The sequence below is a fragment of the Corvus hawaiiensis genome, chromosome Z, assembly GCF_020740725.1.
Source record: "Corvus hawaiiensis isolate bCorHaw1 chromosome Z, bCorHaw1.pri.cur, whole genome shotgun sequence".
NCBI lineage: Eukaryota > Metazoa > Chordata > Aves > Passeriformes > Corvidae > Corvus > Corvus hawaiiensis.
The window spans coordinates 12,942,505-12,956,977 of record NC_063255.1 but is presented as its reverse complement, the minus strand read 5'-3'; the positions used below and the strand labels follow the sequence as shown (position 1 = coordinate 12,956,977).

General features: G+C 38.2%; 1 protein-coding gene and 1 long non-coding RNA gene across 2 annotated transcripts in view; one reads left to right on the top strand and one right to left on the bottom strand.

Moving 5' to 3' along the window:
• SLC1A3 (solute carrier family 1 member 3) overlaps positions 1-14,473 on the top strand; it is a 63,807-nt gene that overhangs the window by 29,628 nt on the left and 19,706 nt on the right. The gene's annotated exons all lie outside the window — the stretch shown is intronic.
• Positions 1-14,473, bottom strand: part of LOC125319656 — a 119,414-nt gene that overhangs the window by 97,418 nt on the left and 7,523 nt on the right. The window lies entirely within an intron of this gene.

Here is a 14,473-nt window from a genome sequence, read left to right as displayed (position 1 = left end):
ATCAACAGCTCTTAATTGTCCCACTCTAGGGAAATTTACAAATAGCAACAGTGTAAGAGCCACTATCAAAATGTGACAAAAAACAGCCAGAAGATTGTGAAGAGTTCCACATAGTTAGGTACACAAAGGCTCCTTTCCAGCTTTATCAGCTTACACTTTCCTACTCCTTTCACCCCCCTAGCTCTTCCTTGAACACCATGATCTGCATCCTCATTTCCGACATGCAAATACAGCACAATTCTATCTTATTTTCTTCCTTGTCAGTCTGCCTTTGCTGTAACTGTTTGTGAAAACTGGAAGAATCTAATGAAGAAAGTTCCTCAGGCTGGATTTTGGGAACACCAGGAACATTACTGGAAGTACTTGCACAGCAGAAGAATTAACATGTATCATTGTTTCTTCAGCACTGTGAAATGTGACAAAGTACGAAGTACTTTCTGAATAACTGCATCAGCTACACAGGTCATTGTAGAACACGCAGAAGGTTGTCACTTTCAGAAACAAGGTTCTGTGATACTATCGTCTCTAGCCTTGTTTTCGCTCTGATTTTTTTTTCTGTTTTTTGATGATGGATAGTTGTTGACCTATAACATATTATTTCCACTTAATTCTCAAAGCTAATTGCTGTATCTCCTACCTACTCTCCTTCAGACATGTATCTGGTTTATAAACTTCTGTAAGGCAGATCCATCATTATCATCATTACTGGAGGCAGAGGTGCTGAAAGCCAGTGTCTTGACAGCATTGGTGGAAATTCCACCTGAATTCTGAGCAATGGAAAATGAGGAGAGCCGCTGTGGACTACAGGACCTACATGACTCAAGCCTTGGGTCTGGATTCCAGTAAGATGTTGGATTGTCTGGAAGAGGAGGAAGGCTTCCCAGACAATTGTTCATCCTAATATTCCAGCCACATGTCACAGCTCTCAATGGTGGAGAATAAGAAGGAGAAAACGGAAATATTCAGAACAAAAATTTCTAAAAATTTGTTGAGACTACAGATATAACTAAGGACTAGCAATATCTGGGATTTGAGTTATATGTCAGAGAGTCACAAAGCAGTTCCTGCATCTGCTAGAATTCTTTTCATCCAGACACTCCTGGTAATGCATTATTTTTTTCTTTACTTACAGGTTGTTCCTGAATATATTCTATACCCAGATCTTAAGGAATGAACGCAACAAAATATAAATGATACTGTTGTATATGGTGTGGAGAATTTCTCAAAAGATAATCATTGCAAATATATAAAAGCTGACCTTATCGATAGGATTGCTTTCTAGTTCAAAGTTCATTTTTATAGTTGTTAACCTTTCACAGAGACATGGCAGCACAGGGTAGAATATCTTTTCCTTATTTCTTTGTTGCCATGTTGTCTCCGAATGAATGCCTGAGACAGTCACGAACATGGCAAAGTATTTGCCGCAGCCTAGAATCTCCTCACAGAATTGACAGTCTTTTTTAATTGGGTGGAAAGTATCTTGGTGTAAACATTTTCAGACTCACACAGTCAGATCTTTTTTTCATCTCACAGGTGAGTCTAGGGTTCAGCTGTTACACTGCTGAAGTTTGATGAAAAACTCTTGTGACATAACACCAGTCCCAGAAATGAGTGGGGTTTTGTGATGGTGGCTTATGCCAGAAAGCAGCAGTTTGGACTAAGTCTGGGCATACTCTGCCACTTTTATGCACTGCATCAGATAGCTCACTTGGCCCTCCCTGATGGCACATTTCTCCATGTCACAAGGCCTTTTTCCTTTGATTCTCTCTCTTCCCAGAGAGATCTGACTTGATTTGACTGAATGATGCCACTGATACACACTGCAGCAAAGCTACATAAATTTACCTAAACTCCAATCTATTACTCTCTGCAAGGCAGCAAGTGCCATCTGTATTCCAGAAACAGAGAAAAAGAAATTTTACAGGTCTTTACCTGTCCTCAAGGTAGTCCTTTCTTGAGTTGTCTGTCTGTTTCTCAGGTCAACAGAGCTTGCATTTTTAGTGTTTTTGATCTTGGACAAACGCACATTGCACTTCCAAAGGAAAGAGGGATATGTCCAAGCAGTACAAACACTGATTCCTCAGAGGTTTGCACACTTAGTAAAAAAAAGCAGTTTGGTACTTCCCAAACTTTCAGCTCCAGGTAGTGTGGGCACAGTCATACATTGCAAACTAGCAAGAAAATCACCTGGAACAGCAAGCTCATAAATTTTGGTTCATTGGGTCACCAGATACAGAAGTTCTGTGTATTCCTTCTATCAACAGTATCTTGAAACGACCTTTTTCTCTGCAGGAGTCTATCAAAAGAAGATATACTAATGACAATCTACGAAGACAAGTAAAAACTATTGGAATACAGAGAGACTTGTGCAAAAAAAAGAAAAAAAAAAGGAAAAAGAACTATCATGCAGAAAAGAAAAGATAGTCCTTTACAGTGTCTCACAGCTGAATAGCAATTCAGTTCTAATACTGAGGGATTAACATGCAAATAAAGAAAATTTAACATTTGTGCCAACAGAAGCTTTCAGATCTTAATGCTGTTCTTAAAGAAACATCATCTCTGGAAGTCAAAAATCAAAGCAAACTAAACTCCAGACCTCCTGGTTGTAAAAAGAATCTCACAAATAGATCCTAACTATATTCAGAAAACTCAAGAGTCACTCAACAAAGAGCATTTGTTTGAAAAAATTTTGGGGTTTACCATATTCTAGTATTTGGAGAACATGACTTCTGGTTCCTGATTGATCAGATCTGGTATTAATCTTCCAGCAATATTCATCTTTACTTCACTGAAGAGATTGAAGGGCTTCAAGTGCACACAAGTTGTGAAGAGGTTTTTTGACTAAGTACATTAACACAAATATTTATTTAGATGCCTCAGTTCATCACATTTTCAGAATCAGACTTTGGTTTGTTATAATTGTATACTTAAACAGGATTAACTCTTTTTCAGGTAAATGTGTTTCTTCATTCTCAGACAATGATACAAGTAGCTCCTTACTGGTGGTAGATAAGAAAAAAATAAGTACAGCATAGCACTAGAAATATACTATCTGCACCACAGTTAGAAAAATAATTCTGTTTCTTTCCTTCACAAACAGCTCTCTCAGTACTAGAATTTTCTCTTTACTCACATGAAAAGCTAAATACTTTATTCTGTTGTTTCCCACCCACTTCTAACTTATTTCTGAATACTTAGATAATATCTGAGCTTCTCCAGTGAATGTAGTTTCTTTTCAGAGCTAGGGAGAAAGTAGGTTTTGGTCAAGAGTTCATCTAATGAATGGCTATTTCATTAATGAATACATTCTTGCACTGAAAACTAGCTTTGTCCAGATTTTAAAATTTCAGTATGTCCTAATTCCCCAAAGTCTGAAAACCAAGTTAGAGAACATATGCTTACTAAGTCTGGCTAACATCTGTCTCGTGGCTAATGAACCTGTGCAAAGGACCATCATCCATTAAGAAAATAAATCTTTCAAATTCAAGATAGGATGATAACTAGTTTGTTAAAAAAAAATAGGCTAGTTTTCTGTTCTACAGAATATCACAGTCCAGTAATAAGAGTAATTTTTAAAAACTCTCTTTTCTCTTTCACCTGTTTAGTTTGAAATCAGCTAATAATTTTCTTTGATACCTCTGACCTCTCACAGAAATTCATATTCTGAATCTTGCCAACAACCAGATAATGCCCAGATGGCAACTGTATAGCGCTTGAATTGTGGAAGCCAAACCCTCTTCTTCAGCTGTACTTAGCACTGCAGCATCCTGAAAAAAGTTTCATAATATTATTAAAAAGTACTGATTGCTACTGTCAGGCATTCCAGAGAAAGTATTAACTTCTTTCCTTTGCTTCCTACAAGTCTGTAAGGTGAAGAAATACAAAGAAAAAAAATGTACATCTTTGATGTTGCAAGGCTGTAACTGAATCAGTGGCCCAAAGTTCAAGAGGTCATTGAAACAAAAGAGAGAAAAGAAAGAAAACAAAAGCCTGTTCACAAGAAACTCCAATTCCACACTTTCTTAATGAGTTCTCAGAAGAGCCTTAACATCATTACTGAATCGTGAAAAAGCCCCACCAAATTATAATGACAATTTAAAACACAATAGACTAACTGCAGCTAAAGTAATGACTCCTTAGTATTCGTATAGCATATTACCAGAGGACCTTAAATTCACAAATAGAAACTATTTTTTTCTTAAACTTGATTTGATTGTTACTCGTTAAATTCTTGGGGGGAATTTTGAGTGTAATTAAGTTCTGATTTACTCCTATTAGAAAAAGGGAAAATGTTATCATGTTATGCATTAAGATATTCTAATTTATTATTTAATGTATTAGCTAATGGATTATAAGTGGGGTTTTAAAATGCTATTAGTTCATAAATTTAATAATGTCTATACAATTTTTTTCAAATAATTTCTGCATCAGATCCCATTCTCTTTAAATAGACTTGGTTATATGTGATAAAGGAAGTCTCAGATTGTTTCTAGATTCTTTATCAACACAGGATTCAGTTTTTGATAAAAAACTTTATGTGGATGATTTACCAAATGCAAGTTCTTGTGGTTCTTTAAAAATAAGAATCCAAAACGTAGTCTGTATTGTCTAATTAGTTATTGCTCTGCAGTTTCTAGTTCAAATAATGACTTAGATGCATGAAAGAGCTCTGTGTATTTCCTTTTGACACGGATAGATATTGTGTAGTGGTGCATCTTATTTGTGCCTGAACTCTCAGGGGAACTGAGGCATCACTATATGAGGTCCTGCATGAATGTCAGTACACACTTGGGCATAATGTCTTTCAGGACAAACCTCCCCAGTCTGAGAAGATGTTATACCAAGATCCCTGTCATAGAGAGGTAACTCAGATAACTTATTGCTATGGAGAGCAAAATAGCAGTGGCACAATGGAGTTTCACTCAAAGAGATTTATGTTGCTATGATGCAGATAGCACCTCAACTTGGTGGAAGTTAAAATTATACTTGAAGTGTGAAAGGAGAAAAGTCAGCAAACGAAGTGTGAATCCATCAAGAACAGCACATGTAATCATACATAGTGCTGCAAAATAGAACAAACTGAAAAAAATGCATGGCACATGGGGAGGAATGTAATAAACTAAAAGGATTATGAGGACATGTAAACACCAGCAGAGTGTATGCAACATAGACAAAAGGAAACCACTAGCTCCATGAGCAGCTCATGGAAGATCAGTGAGTAAAACAGCAGCAGATGAATGAACTGCCAGATTGAAAGCAAAAGGAACACTTAGAACTTTTAAGTTGGACACAGATGCACAAATCAGTGTTGTATCGCTGACAAGATTTATTAAAAAAAACCAACAACAACAAAGCAGAGCTATTGTGATTATTAATAAACTGGTGCAAGAATAGATAGTAGCTACTGCAACAACAGAAAACATGGAGGGTTCTTCAGTGAGTGAACAGTTACTAGTGCAACTTCAGATTACCCAAAAAAGGAAGTCTCACTATACATACCTAAAGGCAATGTTACTCTGTTTCCAAATTTTCTTAGCATTGCTGAATTAACAAGGAATGATCTTAAGGTTTTAAAAATTGTGCTAGAATTAAAAATCCAAGCAGAAATCCAAAGGCCAGGTTGTTGCCAGATCCATTAGTCACACACTACTATTGGTTCAAGTATGTATCAAGTCACGAATCCAACTGGGCAAAGCTTCCTTCCAAACGATGGTTGCTGCATGAACTCTATAAAATTAATTCATATAAGTGTCTCTTCAGGCACTTGTTACATATTCAAGATGTAAAAGAAGATTATTTTTTGCACTAGACTGCACTACTAGCTACTGTTCCCTTATGGACACCTCTAATCTCCCATTATTTTTTCAGTAGCAACTAATGTACATCCCAAGTGATTTAGTATAGTAAATAGTTTACAGCTTTGCCGCACTGTATAGAGCCAGCCAGATAACAGAAGCACTGTACATTTGTGGAATGTTGTTTAATAAGTGCTGCACATACAAAAACATGTCTGTGAAGAACTCCAGGCACAGCCTGCCAAAACTCAGACCAGCATTTTACCAAATTAAAAGTTTGCACATGTGTTTTGAGAAATTGCATTATGGATTTTTATGGAGCACTGAGTAGTGTGCTCAACACCATCCAGAAGGTAAATGTAACTGTATCGCTTGTATCTTGATAGGATGCAGTGCATTTCATGCTTAAAGCATGAAAGTATTTTTGGCAACAGAGTCAGAATAAATGAAGACTATTATTTCATCCTCTGGGAATAGGATAAAAGTCTTACAACTACTAGCATATTTATTTCAGTCTTGCAACAACATGCGCTTTAGGATTTAAACTAATTTAATGTGCTTTGGCTTATCAGCTACCAAAATAAACTTGTTCCCTGATTGAACTGAAATAATTTACCACACTACATTATGCCTTTTCATAAACAAATACAGTTATTTCTTTCCCTCCATATAAAGAAAATAATCAGTTTTATGCCCAACATAAGAATCCCATTTCCAGGAAAGCTTAGTCCAAGTGTCTGGACATAAAAGGATGTCTTTTTAGAATTCCGCTGTGCAGGTAGCAGTAGTGTTTTGTTACCAAAAAAAAAATTTCTGTGTTCCTGGGTCTCTGATTCTTGGCTTGAAGACAGTCGGTTCTTTGTACTCTGTTATTACAATGAGGTAACCAAAGAAAGAGAGTCTTGGTTTGAGACTGTCAGCTGTTACTAATCACTGCTCCATGGCTTGCTGTGAATCCCTGCTTGCATCTCCCTCCTGCTCTGCTTAACACACATAAAGAAGATAAATTACTCCCTAGTTTCCCTTCAAAAAGCATATTGTTTGTCACATTCCAATACTGTGAGGAAAAGACAGAATAATGCGAAGAGTTAAATGAGTATCTCAACAGCCCCACAGCAGGGTCCTTCTGAGGCAGATGTGTTTCAGGAAATGTACTTTCCTAGTGGTTCTTCAAATGTATCCTGTTACATTGCAAGCCAACTCTACTTTTCAGAACAGAAGAGCATAATCCTGCAGGAGTTTTCATGTAGTAATGTAAGCATCACTGACATTCAGTAGATGCACCAAGAGTACCATATTGACTTACTTCATTTTACCAGGAGGTGTTTATAAATATTTTAGCAACAACAAGCAGAGTGTGGGGTGGTTTATGAAATTCGTCCTTGCCCTCAGTGACTCATACTGACAGAGAGAAGAATTTAAAGGGAAGAAACACAGAACATTTTGCGTTGGAATGGACCTTTAAAGTCATCTAGTCCAACACCTTGCAATCAGCTGGGACTGCTTCAGCTAGATCAGGGTGCTCAGAGCCCTCTCCAGCCTGACCTTGACAGTTTCCACAGACGGGAGAGCCACCAACTCTCTGGCTGAGAGTGTTTCAACTCCCTCATTTTAAAAAAGTTATTCTTTATGTTCAGTCTCAATCTCTTTAAAACTATCACCACTTGTCCTGTAACAACAGACTCTACTAAAAAGTTAGTCCCCATCTTTCTTACAGGCCTTCTTCATGTTCTAGAAGGTGCTAAATGGTCTCCCCACAGCCTTCTGCTCTCCAGACTGAACAACCCCAACTCTCTCAGCTTGTCCTCAAACAGGAGGTGGTCCATCCCTCCAACACCTTTGTGGCCTCTGGACCTGGTCTAACAGCGCCACGTCTTTCTTGTGCTGAGGACGCAACAGGTGGATGCAGTGCTCCAACCCCCCCACAGGTGGGTTTCATGAGGGCAGAGTGGAGGGGGAAAATCACCTCTCTTGACCTGCTGGTTATGCTTCTTTTGCTGGCTCATGTCCAGCCTCTCACCCACAGCACCCCCAAGTCCTTCTGGGTAGGGCTGCTCTTGTTCTGTTCATGCCCAGCCTGTGCTGATATCAGGGGTTGCCCTGACCCAGGTGCAGCACCAGCACTTGGTCTTATTAAACCTCATGATGCTCCCATGGACCCACTCCTTAAGGTCGTCCAGGTCCCTCTGGATGGCATCCAGTCCCTCGGGCAGGTCAAACACCTCTCTCCTTGGTGTCATCTGCAAACCTGCTGAGGGTACACTCAATCCCACTGTCTGCATCATTGATGAAGAGATCAAACAGTGCTGATCCCCCCACAGATTCCTGAGGGACCTCACTCATCACTGATCTCATCTGGACATTGAGCCATTAACCAATCAAATTATTTGTGCACTGAAACAAGCAAACTAAGATGAGAGCAAGGCAGCGGAATACCCAAACATGGAAATTGTTAGGATAAAAATTGCTGTCGGTTTAAACCTCAAGCTTAGTAAATTTTTAACCAATACTTTAGACTATGTTTCCCTGCTGTATCAGAAGGCTAAACTTGATGTCCCAGAAAATACTTTCCAGCATGGATCACTGTCATATTTTTTATAACAATTAAAATGCACTGACACCAAAGAATAAGTTTCATAAAGTAAGCTATTCTACTGAAAGAGCACTATCAGTGATGAACCACAACAGAATGGTCTTTCACTATTCATGGTTAACTGAAAGGTAAAAATCACTGTAAAGCCACAAGAGATTATTTGGGCCCCTTCCATTTACAGCACTCGATGTTCAGGTATTATTGTGCCATGGTTTCACAAAAATTCTCCTTCTAAGGACTAAACTGTAGCTAAACCAGCAGGTGTTTGCTAGTTTTCTGCCCTAAACATTCTTTCCTTCTGCTTCTCGTGTAAAATTCTGGGGTTCACATGACACAATTCTGGGATGATTCAAAATGACAAACTGTCAGAAACAACTAACCCTACAAGACCCAAAGTTGGTAGTTTTCTGGTGGCAAGGATGGGGCAGGATTAAAAAACTGTGGGGCAAGGGTAGTCATTTAGGAGCCACTCTTAGACATTTAATTGGCTCTCTGAATTGCATTACTATATCTCAGCTGTGGGTTTCATTAGTCAGCTTGGCTTAATCACGGTCACATAATTTTGGTTCAAATACAACTGCTAATTTTCCTCTGAGATATTTGCCCAGATATCTTAACAGAACTGGAGAAAAATAATATAATATCTAATTTCATTTTCTAAACATTCATATTTAAGCAAAGATAAGTTAAATTGAGATTTGGGAGAAACTTGTCTCATCAGTTCATGTAAAAAGGCATACAGGGCTATATTTCAGACATGCAATTTATGTGGCTCCAGGAAGTCATTATCTGTATTGATACAGCATTAATTAACTTCACCAATACTTACAGTTCTTTGAAAACGTTATTTTACTGTTACTGTTAATAAAAATCATAATCTAGAATTTGGAAAAAATTTGTACCTGATCTTGTGAAAGGCTCAATTGTCAAAGCCTAAATTTAACTTCTGTTTTCTGGGAATGCTCAGCAACCCAGAGAACATGTTCGGCTGCAATTAGAATAAAGCTTTAGAGCTTAATCATGTTAATTAAACTTGGGCAATACCTCCACTGTCTTTACCTAACTTGCTTTTCCTTACAAATTTTCTGTCAGCATATTTTACTGTGACCTTGCACAGTGTTATTCATGTCCACAAATCCTCATCAACATACACAAAAGGGATTGTTCTCATGGTCTCACACTGTGAGTTTACTCATCACACAGCGCTTAGTGGATGTAGGGGGTGGGAGTAGCCCATTTGAGACTGCTTCATTAGGAGAGTGAAAGACAACCTTAAAGAAACAAAATTAGGGCAACACTCCTGAGTCAACAGCTGCCATTATTGCTGTTCCACCATAGGAGTCCTTAACAAGCAACTGCAATTTCCTAATGAAGAGACCGTAAAAAGCAAACAGGAAAATAATTAGGAATAAAAAGATGTTCCGTTCCTAATGTTTTGTATTTAAAGACTAAGTATAAAACATCCAAAGGGAATTTATATAAAAATCTCTCCACTGACAAGGAAGTGCCATTAATTCAGCTGTAACATGCTGAATAAGGAAAGAATTAATCGCGGTCATAGAAATCCTCTTTTTTTTGTTTCAGTAAGTCAATATGTATAAGGACCAGAATGGACAGTTTGTTCTACATAGTCAGAACTGCTGGATTATTTTATGCATTTTTATCAACATATTGCTGCATCTTGGCAGAATCCTGACCTGGAGGTGTTCGGTCCTGTGCCCACAGATGGGAATCTCAGTCAAGAGCCTGCACCAGGGCTCTGAGCACAGAGTCTCTCCTCTACTGAGCAGAATTACCACTATTCTGTGAGGAGCAGCTGAGGACTTTGGGCTTGTCCAGTTTGGAGAAAAGGAGGCTGAGGGGTGACCTCACTGCTCTCTGCAGCTTCCTGAGGACAGGATGGGGAGAGGGTGATGCTGATCTCTCCTCCCTGGATCAAGTTACAGAACCAGTGGGAATGGTTCAAACTATATCAGGAAAGATTCAGATTGGATCTTAAGAAACATTTCTTTCCAGAGGTGGAGGTAGCACACTGGAACTGCCTTCCCAGAGAGGTGGCCAATAACCCCAACCTGTCAGTGTCAAAGAGGTCAACGCCTTTAATAACTTTAATTTTTGGTCAGCCCTGAAGTCAAATTGGCCTAGATGGTCACTTAAGCCCCAGCTGAACTGTTCTTTATTTTAAATGGTCATCATTATACATCAAAAGGGATTTTAAAGAAACAAAAATTTTAAAACATCAGGGGAAAAAGCTTAAAACCACAAGAATTTTAGTGTAGGAAAGCAAACACATAGTTTTTTCAAAGGTTCTTAAAGGGCAGAAAAATACTCAGAAGCAGGGACTTTCAATATGATAAGCAGTAGCTGAGCACTTTAACAGTTTTCAAACTGAAATTACAGTCATGCATAAATGCATATGCTGACTTGCACACCCTCTACTCCCAGTGACAGTCTTGCTTGCTCTGAGGAAAGATAAAATCACCAAAAGTACTAGAATCAACACTATATAATGACTATTTTTCCTCAGAGGGTTGCTCTTTACTCTGGAGTGAAAGAAAATATATTCTATTTTAAAATTGATATTTATGGGCTCTCATTTGTTAGTTAGTGATTAATGCTGGGGCCAAATATAAGCCAATGTAAGCTTTGCTGACTAGGAGTTTACACGCAGAAATAGGGCTACAGTCATACCAGCTGCTGACCAGCTACTGTTGTGGGAAAAATGCATTGTGCATCTGATTGTGTAATATGTATATTCCTTCTTTCAAAAAAACCCAAACCTTCAGGTATAAACTCTTAAGTAGTGTAATAGGAAAATCAGGCATAAACTCAAATCTCAGACTGAAATTGCTCACTGAGAACATTGGAGTGTTCTGAAAAAATCAGTTTCTTCAGTTGTGCTAATTAAAGGGAGAAAGTGTTCTGAAGCTGTAGGACTTTTTGCATAGGTTTTACATTTCAGCTTTTAAAACAATTCCTTGGGACTTATTCTTGAACAAGCAGATTCAAAGCTGCTATTTACTTAAGCATTATCTAAAGAAAACATGCTCAGTTTATTTTACGTTTGATCTTCCAGGAGTGTAGTACCACCCCTCCACATTAGTGTGCCCTAGTATAGTCCAAGATTACACATGGATTATGTGCAGCATGCTTTCAAGATCTAGAAAATTAAAAACAGCAACAAGTCTAGATTTGGTAAATTTTAGAATTCTGTGTAATATAAAATCATAAGTACAATATAAGCAAATGTAATTGACACAAAATTAGTCACAATATAGTAGCTATTTCATGAAGATTCATAGAATCAATAGCTCATGCCAGTTTACTGAACAGTAATCAAGTCAGGTGAGCTACCAGATTAGCAACGCAGAATTTTTAAAGTCATCCTAACTAGACTTTTTTTCTCCTTTTCTCTTTATCTTTTCTCTCTCTTTCTCCTCTTGTAATTATATATTTACCTTCTCCTTGCCTTTCCTATATTTTAAAATATTTTCATTTCTTCTCTTAACATCTTTGTTAAAGAACAACGTAGCATTTTGCTTTGTGACACTCTGGAGAACTCCTTGTCATGTCTTTATTTTATACACAGTGGTATTTCTCAAGAGAGGGAAGGGGTAGGTGAAGGAAGAAGACAGGGCTGAAGGCTTGGGTTTGCTTGCAGTTTTACAGATTTAGGCCTACTCCTTTCTGTCTTTTCTTCCCTTCCTTCTCCCCGGCCTCCCTCCTTCCCCATCAATACTTAAAAAATCATTCCCATTCATGTTGTGTGAGCGCACACGCTAGGAGAAATTACGGGGGCTCTGCTCCAGATCACCGTGACAACTTCAAGGCATCCCTGTGCGTGGGGACTGGTGGCACAGCAAAGTTTCCCAGGCCCCCTGGGGAAGGGGAGGGAGAGGAAGAGAGGAGGCAGAGGTGCTGGAGCCAGTAGCGTGTGGAGGAGAGAGCAGCAAGCAGGATGAAAGGGGCACATACATCTCCTGCAGGACAATGGGGGTTTTGCTGGCTGACTGTGAAAAGACACACTGAGGATACAATGCTTTGTGACACATGAAAGCTTTGGAGACCTTTCCAGAGTCCCATTCAGTTCTAAGAAATCTTGTCAACATCTTAAAATGCAAAGAAAACAGCCCCTTTCATTTTCTCATTCTTTAAAAACAGATTTAAAATATTATTTTAGGCAATTGTTGTTGCTGGTATGCTGGAAACTTTTGCAGTTCTCTGAGTTCCCAATAATTCCAGTGGGAGGGGAGACGACCCGGAAAGTCCCCAGTAAGGGCTCTCAGAGGTGAGCACTTGCTTCCTCCTCATACAGCTTTTGTTCATACTTAGGCCTGTCATCCTTCTGCTTTGAATGCTTTCTGCTATATGTGCCATGAGCAGCTACAGCTCAAGAAGAAAGGAATTGCTGTCCCTGTGTTAAAGCTGAGAAATAATTTATATGATAGCGAGAGCAGGAATGAGACTGAGTGACCTAAAATAAGGAGCCATGTAGTCCCAGCCAGAGTACACACCAGGAGACCAGGCTGGAAAGCAGCTTACAAAGACAAGAGCATGACTCTTGCTTCCCTGACATACCACCTTCACATGGTTCACCACTCAGTCCCAGAATCAGTCCAAGAAAAAAACAGGATCACAAAATCTAATGCTTCAAAACAGCAATCTTTACTGGTAAGGTATGCCCTACACTGACTCTTAGTGATTTCTGGAGTATAGGAGACTCAAGGGTGAAGTACAAATAAACTGTCAGGTTTGGTTAAAGCACAGGCAGGTGTGGTGGGAAATCCTCTAAGACTGACAGTGCTTAGCATCTGGTGTTGAATCTATTACCTGTAAAGGGCAGAATGCTGGGAACCAACTGATTCAAAATCTCTGCATTTCCAAACATTCCTACCAAACTGTATAGGTTTGCTCATGTTGTAAAAAAAGTATAAAAATGGTCTTATGCAAAATGAAAAAATAGATAGACCTTTGTTGCTACTTTAGAAAGAAAAAGAACATTTAAAAAACCCCAATTAACACATACAAAAATTAAATTGACTGACTAATATGTGAACATTCATTTTTCACTTTCTAAGTTATGTTTTAAGTTTCTTATTCATACTTTAAAAATAAAATTTGTAATAAATGCTGTCTGAGATAAATGCTGTACAATTCAATAGCAGATCTGAAATTCTCAAAAAATTATTAACATTATTTCTTGCCTTGGCTAACCATATTTGCATTATTTTATATTTACCTTACTTGAGGACTCCAAAAAAATAACCAATCTTCCATTCACGAGTAAGAGGGCTACAAGACTTCCCATTTGTAAAGTTAAGAAAGCTCTTTGTTACTTGCTAGTGTTTACCATTTTCCTCACAGAATTTCAGAACATAAATGTAAACTTACCATGAAAATTATAATACAGTTTTGCAGGCGGAAAATCTGAGTAGAGAAATGAAGGATCAAATGCTTCAAATGTTGGATTTCCATGTTCAGTTTCTTGCTGTACCAATAACATTTTTCCTTCCACTACAATGGCACACATAAGCCAAGAAATTTAGTGTGTGAATCTAGTGATGGAATTCCTTTTGTGTGTACGAATCTTACTGGCTCTAATGATTTCTGCCAAAAGGGCAGAAAATGAAGAAAGGTGAACTGAAAGGGTAAGTATGAAGCATGTGATTGGTGTAATACTTTGAAGATTTGATTAGAGCCTGGGACACATCCTTGATCTCTGCTGCATCAGGGACTACAGTACTTTCACTGTAGCTCCAATAGAATGTATCTCCTCCTTTAGAAGACAGACAGAAAGATGTTCTATCTACAATGATTTGAAGAACATTTAGTTTTGCCAGGCAATGATTCAAATTTTATATTTCCATATTATTTATATTCCTGCAGTCCTCTTGCCTTATTCTAAATGCTTTCTCCTCTGAGACAGACAGCCAGAACAGAAGGTGGTCAAATTTTTTTATATGTTCAAAGGTGGCATCTATATAAATGTGTAGGCAGTCCATGGAAGTATGGGTTAGGCAATTCCATATAGGAGGAAATAATAAAGCTAAAAGATCCTTTCAAAACTCCTTTTTTCATTTAGCAC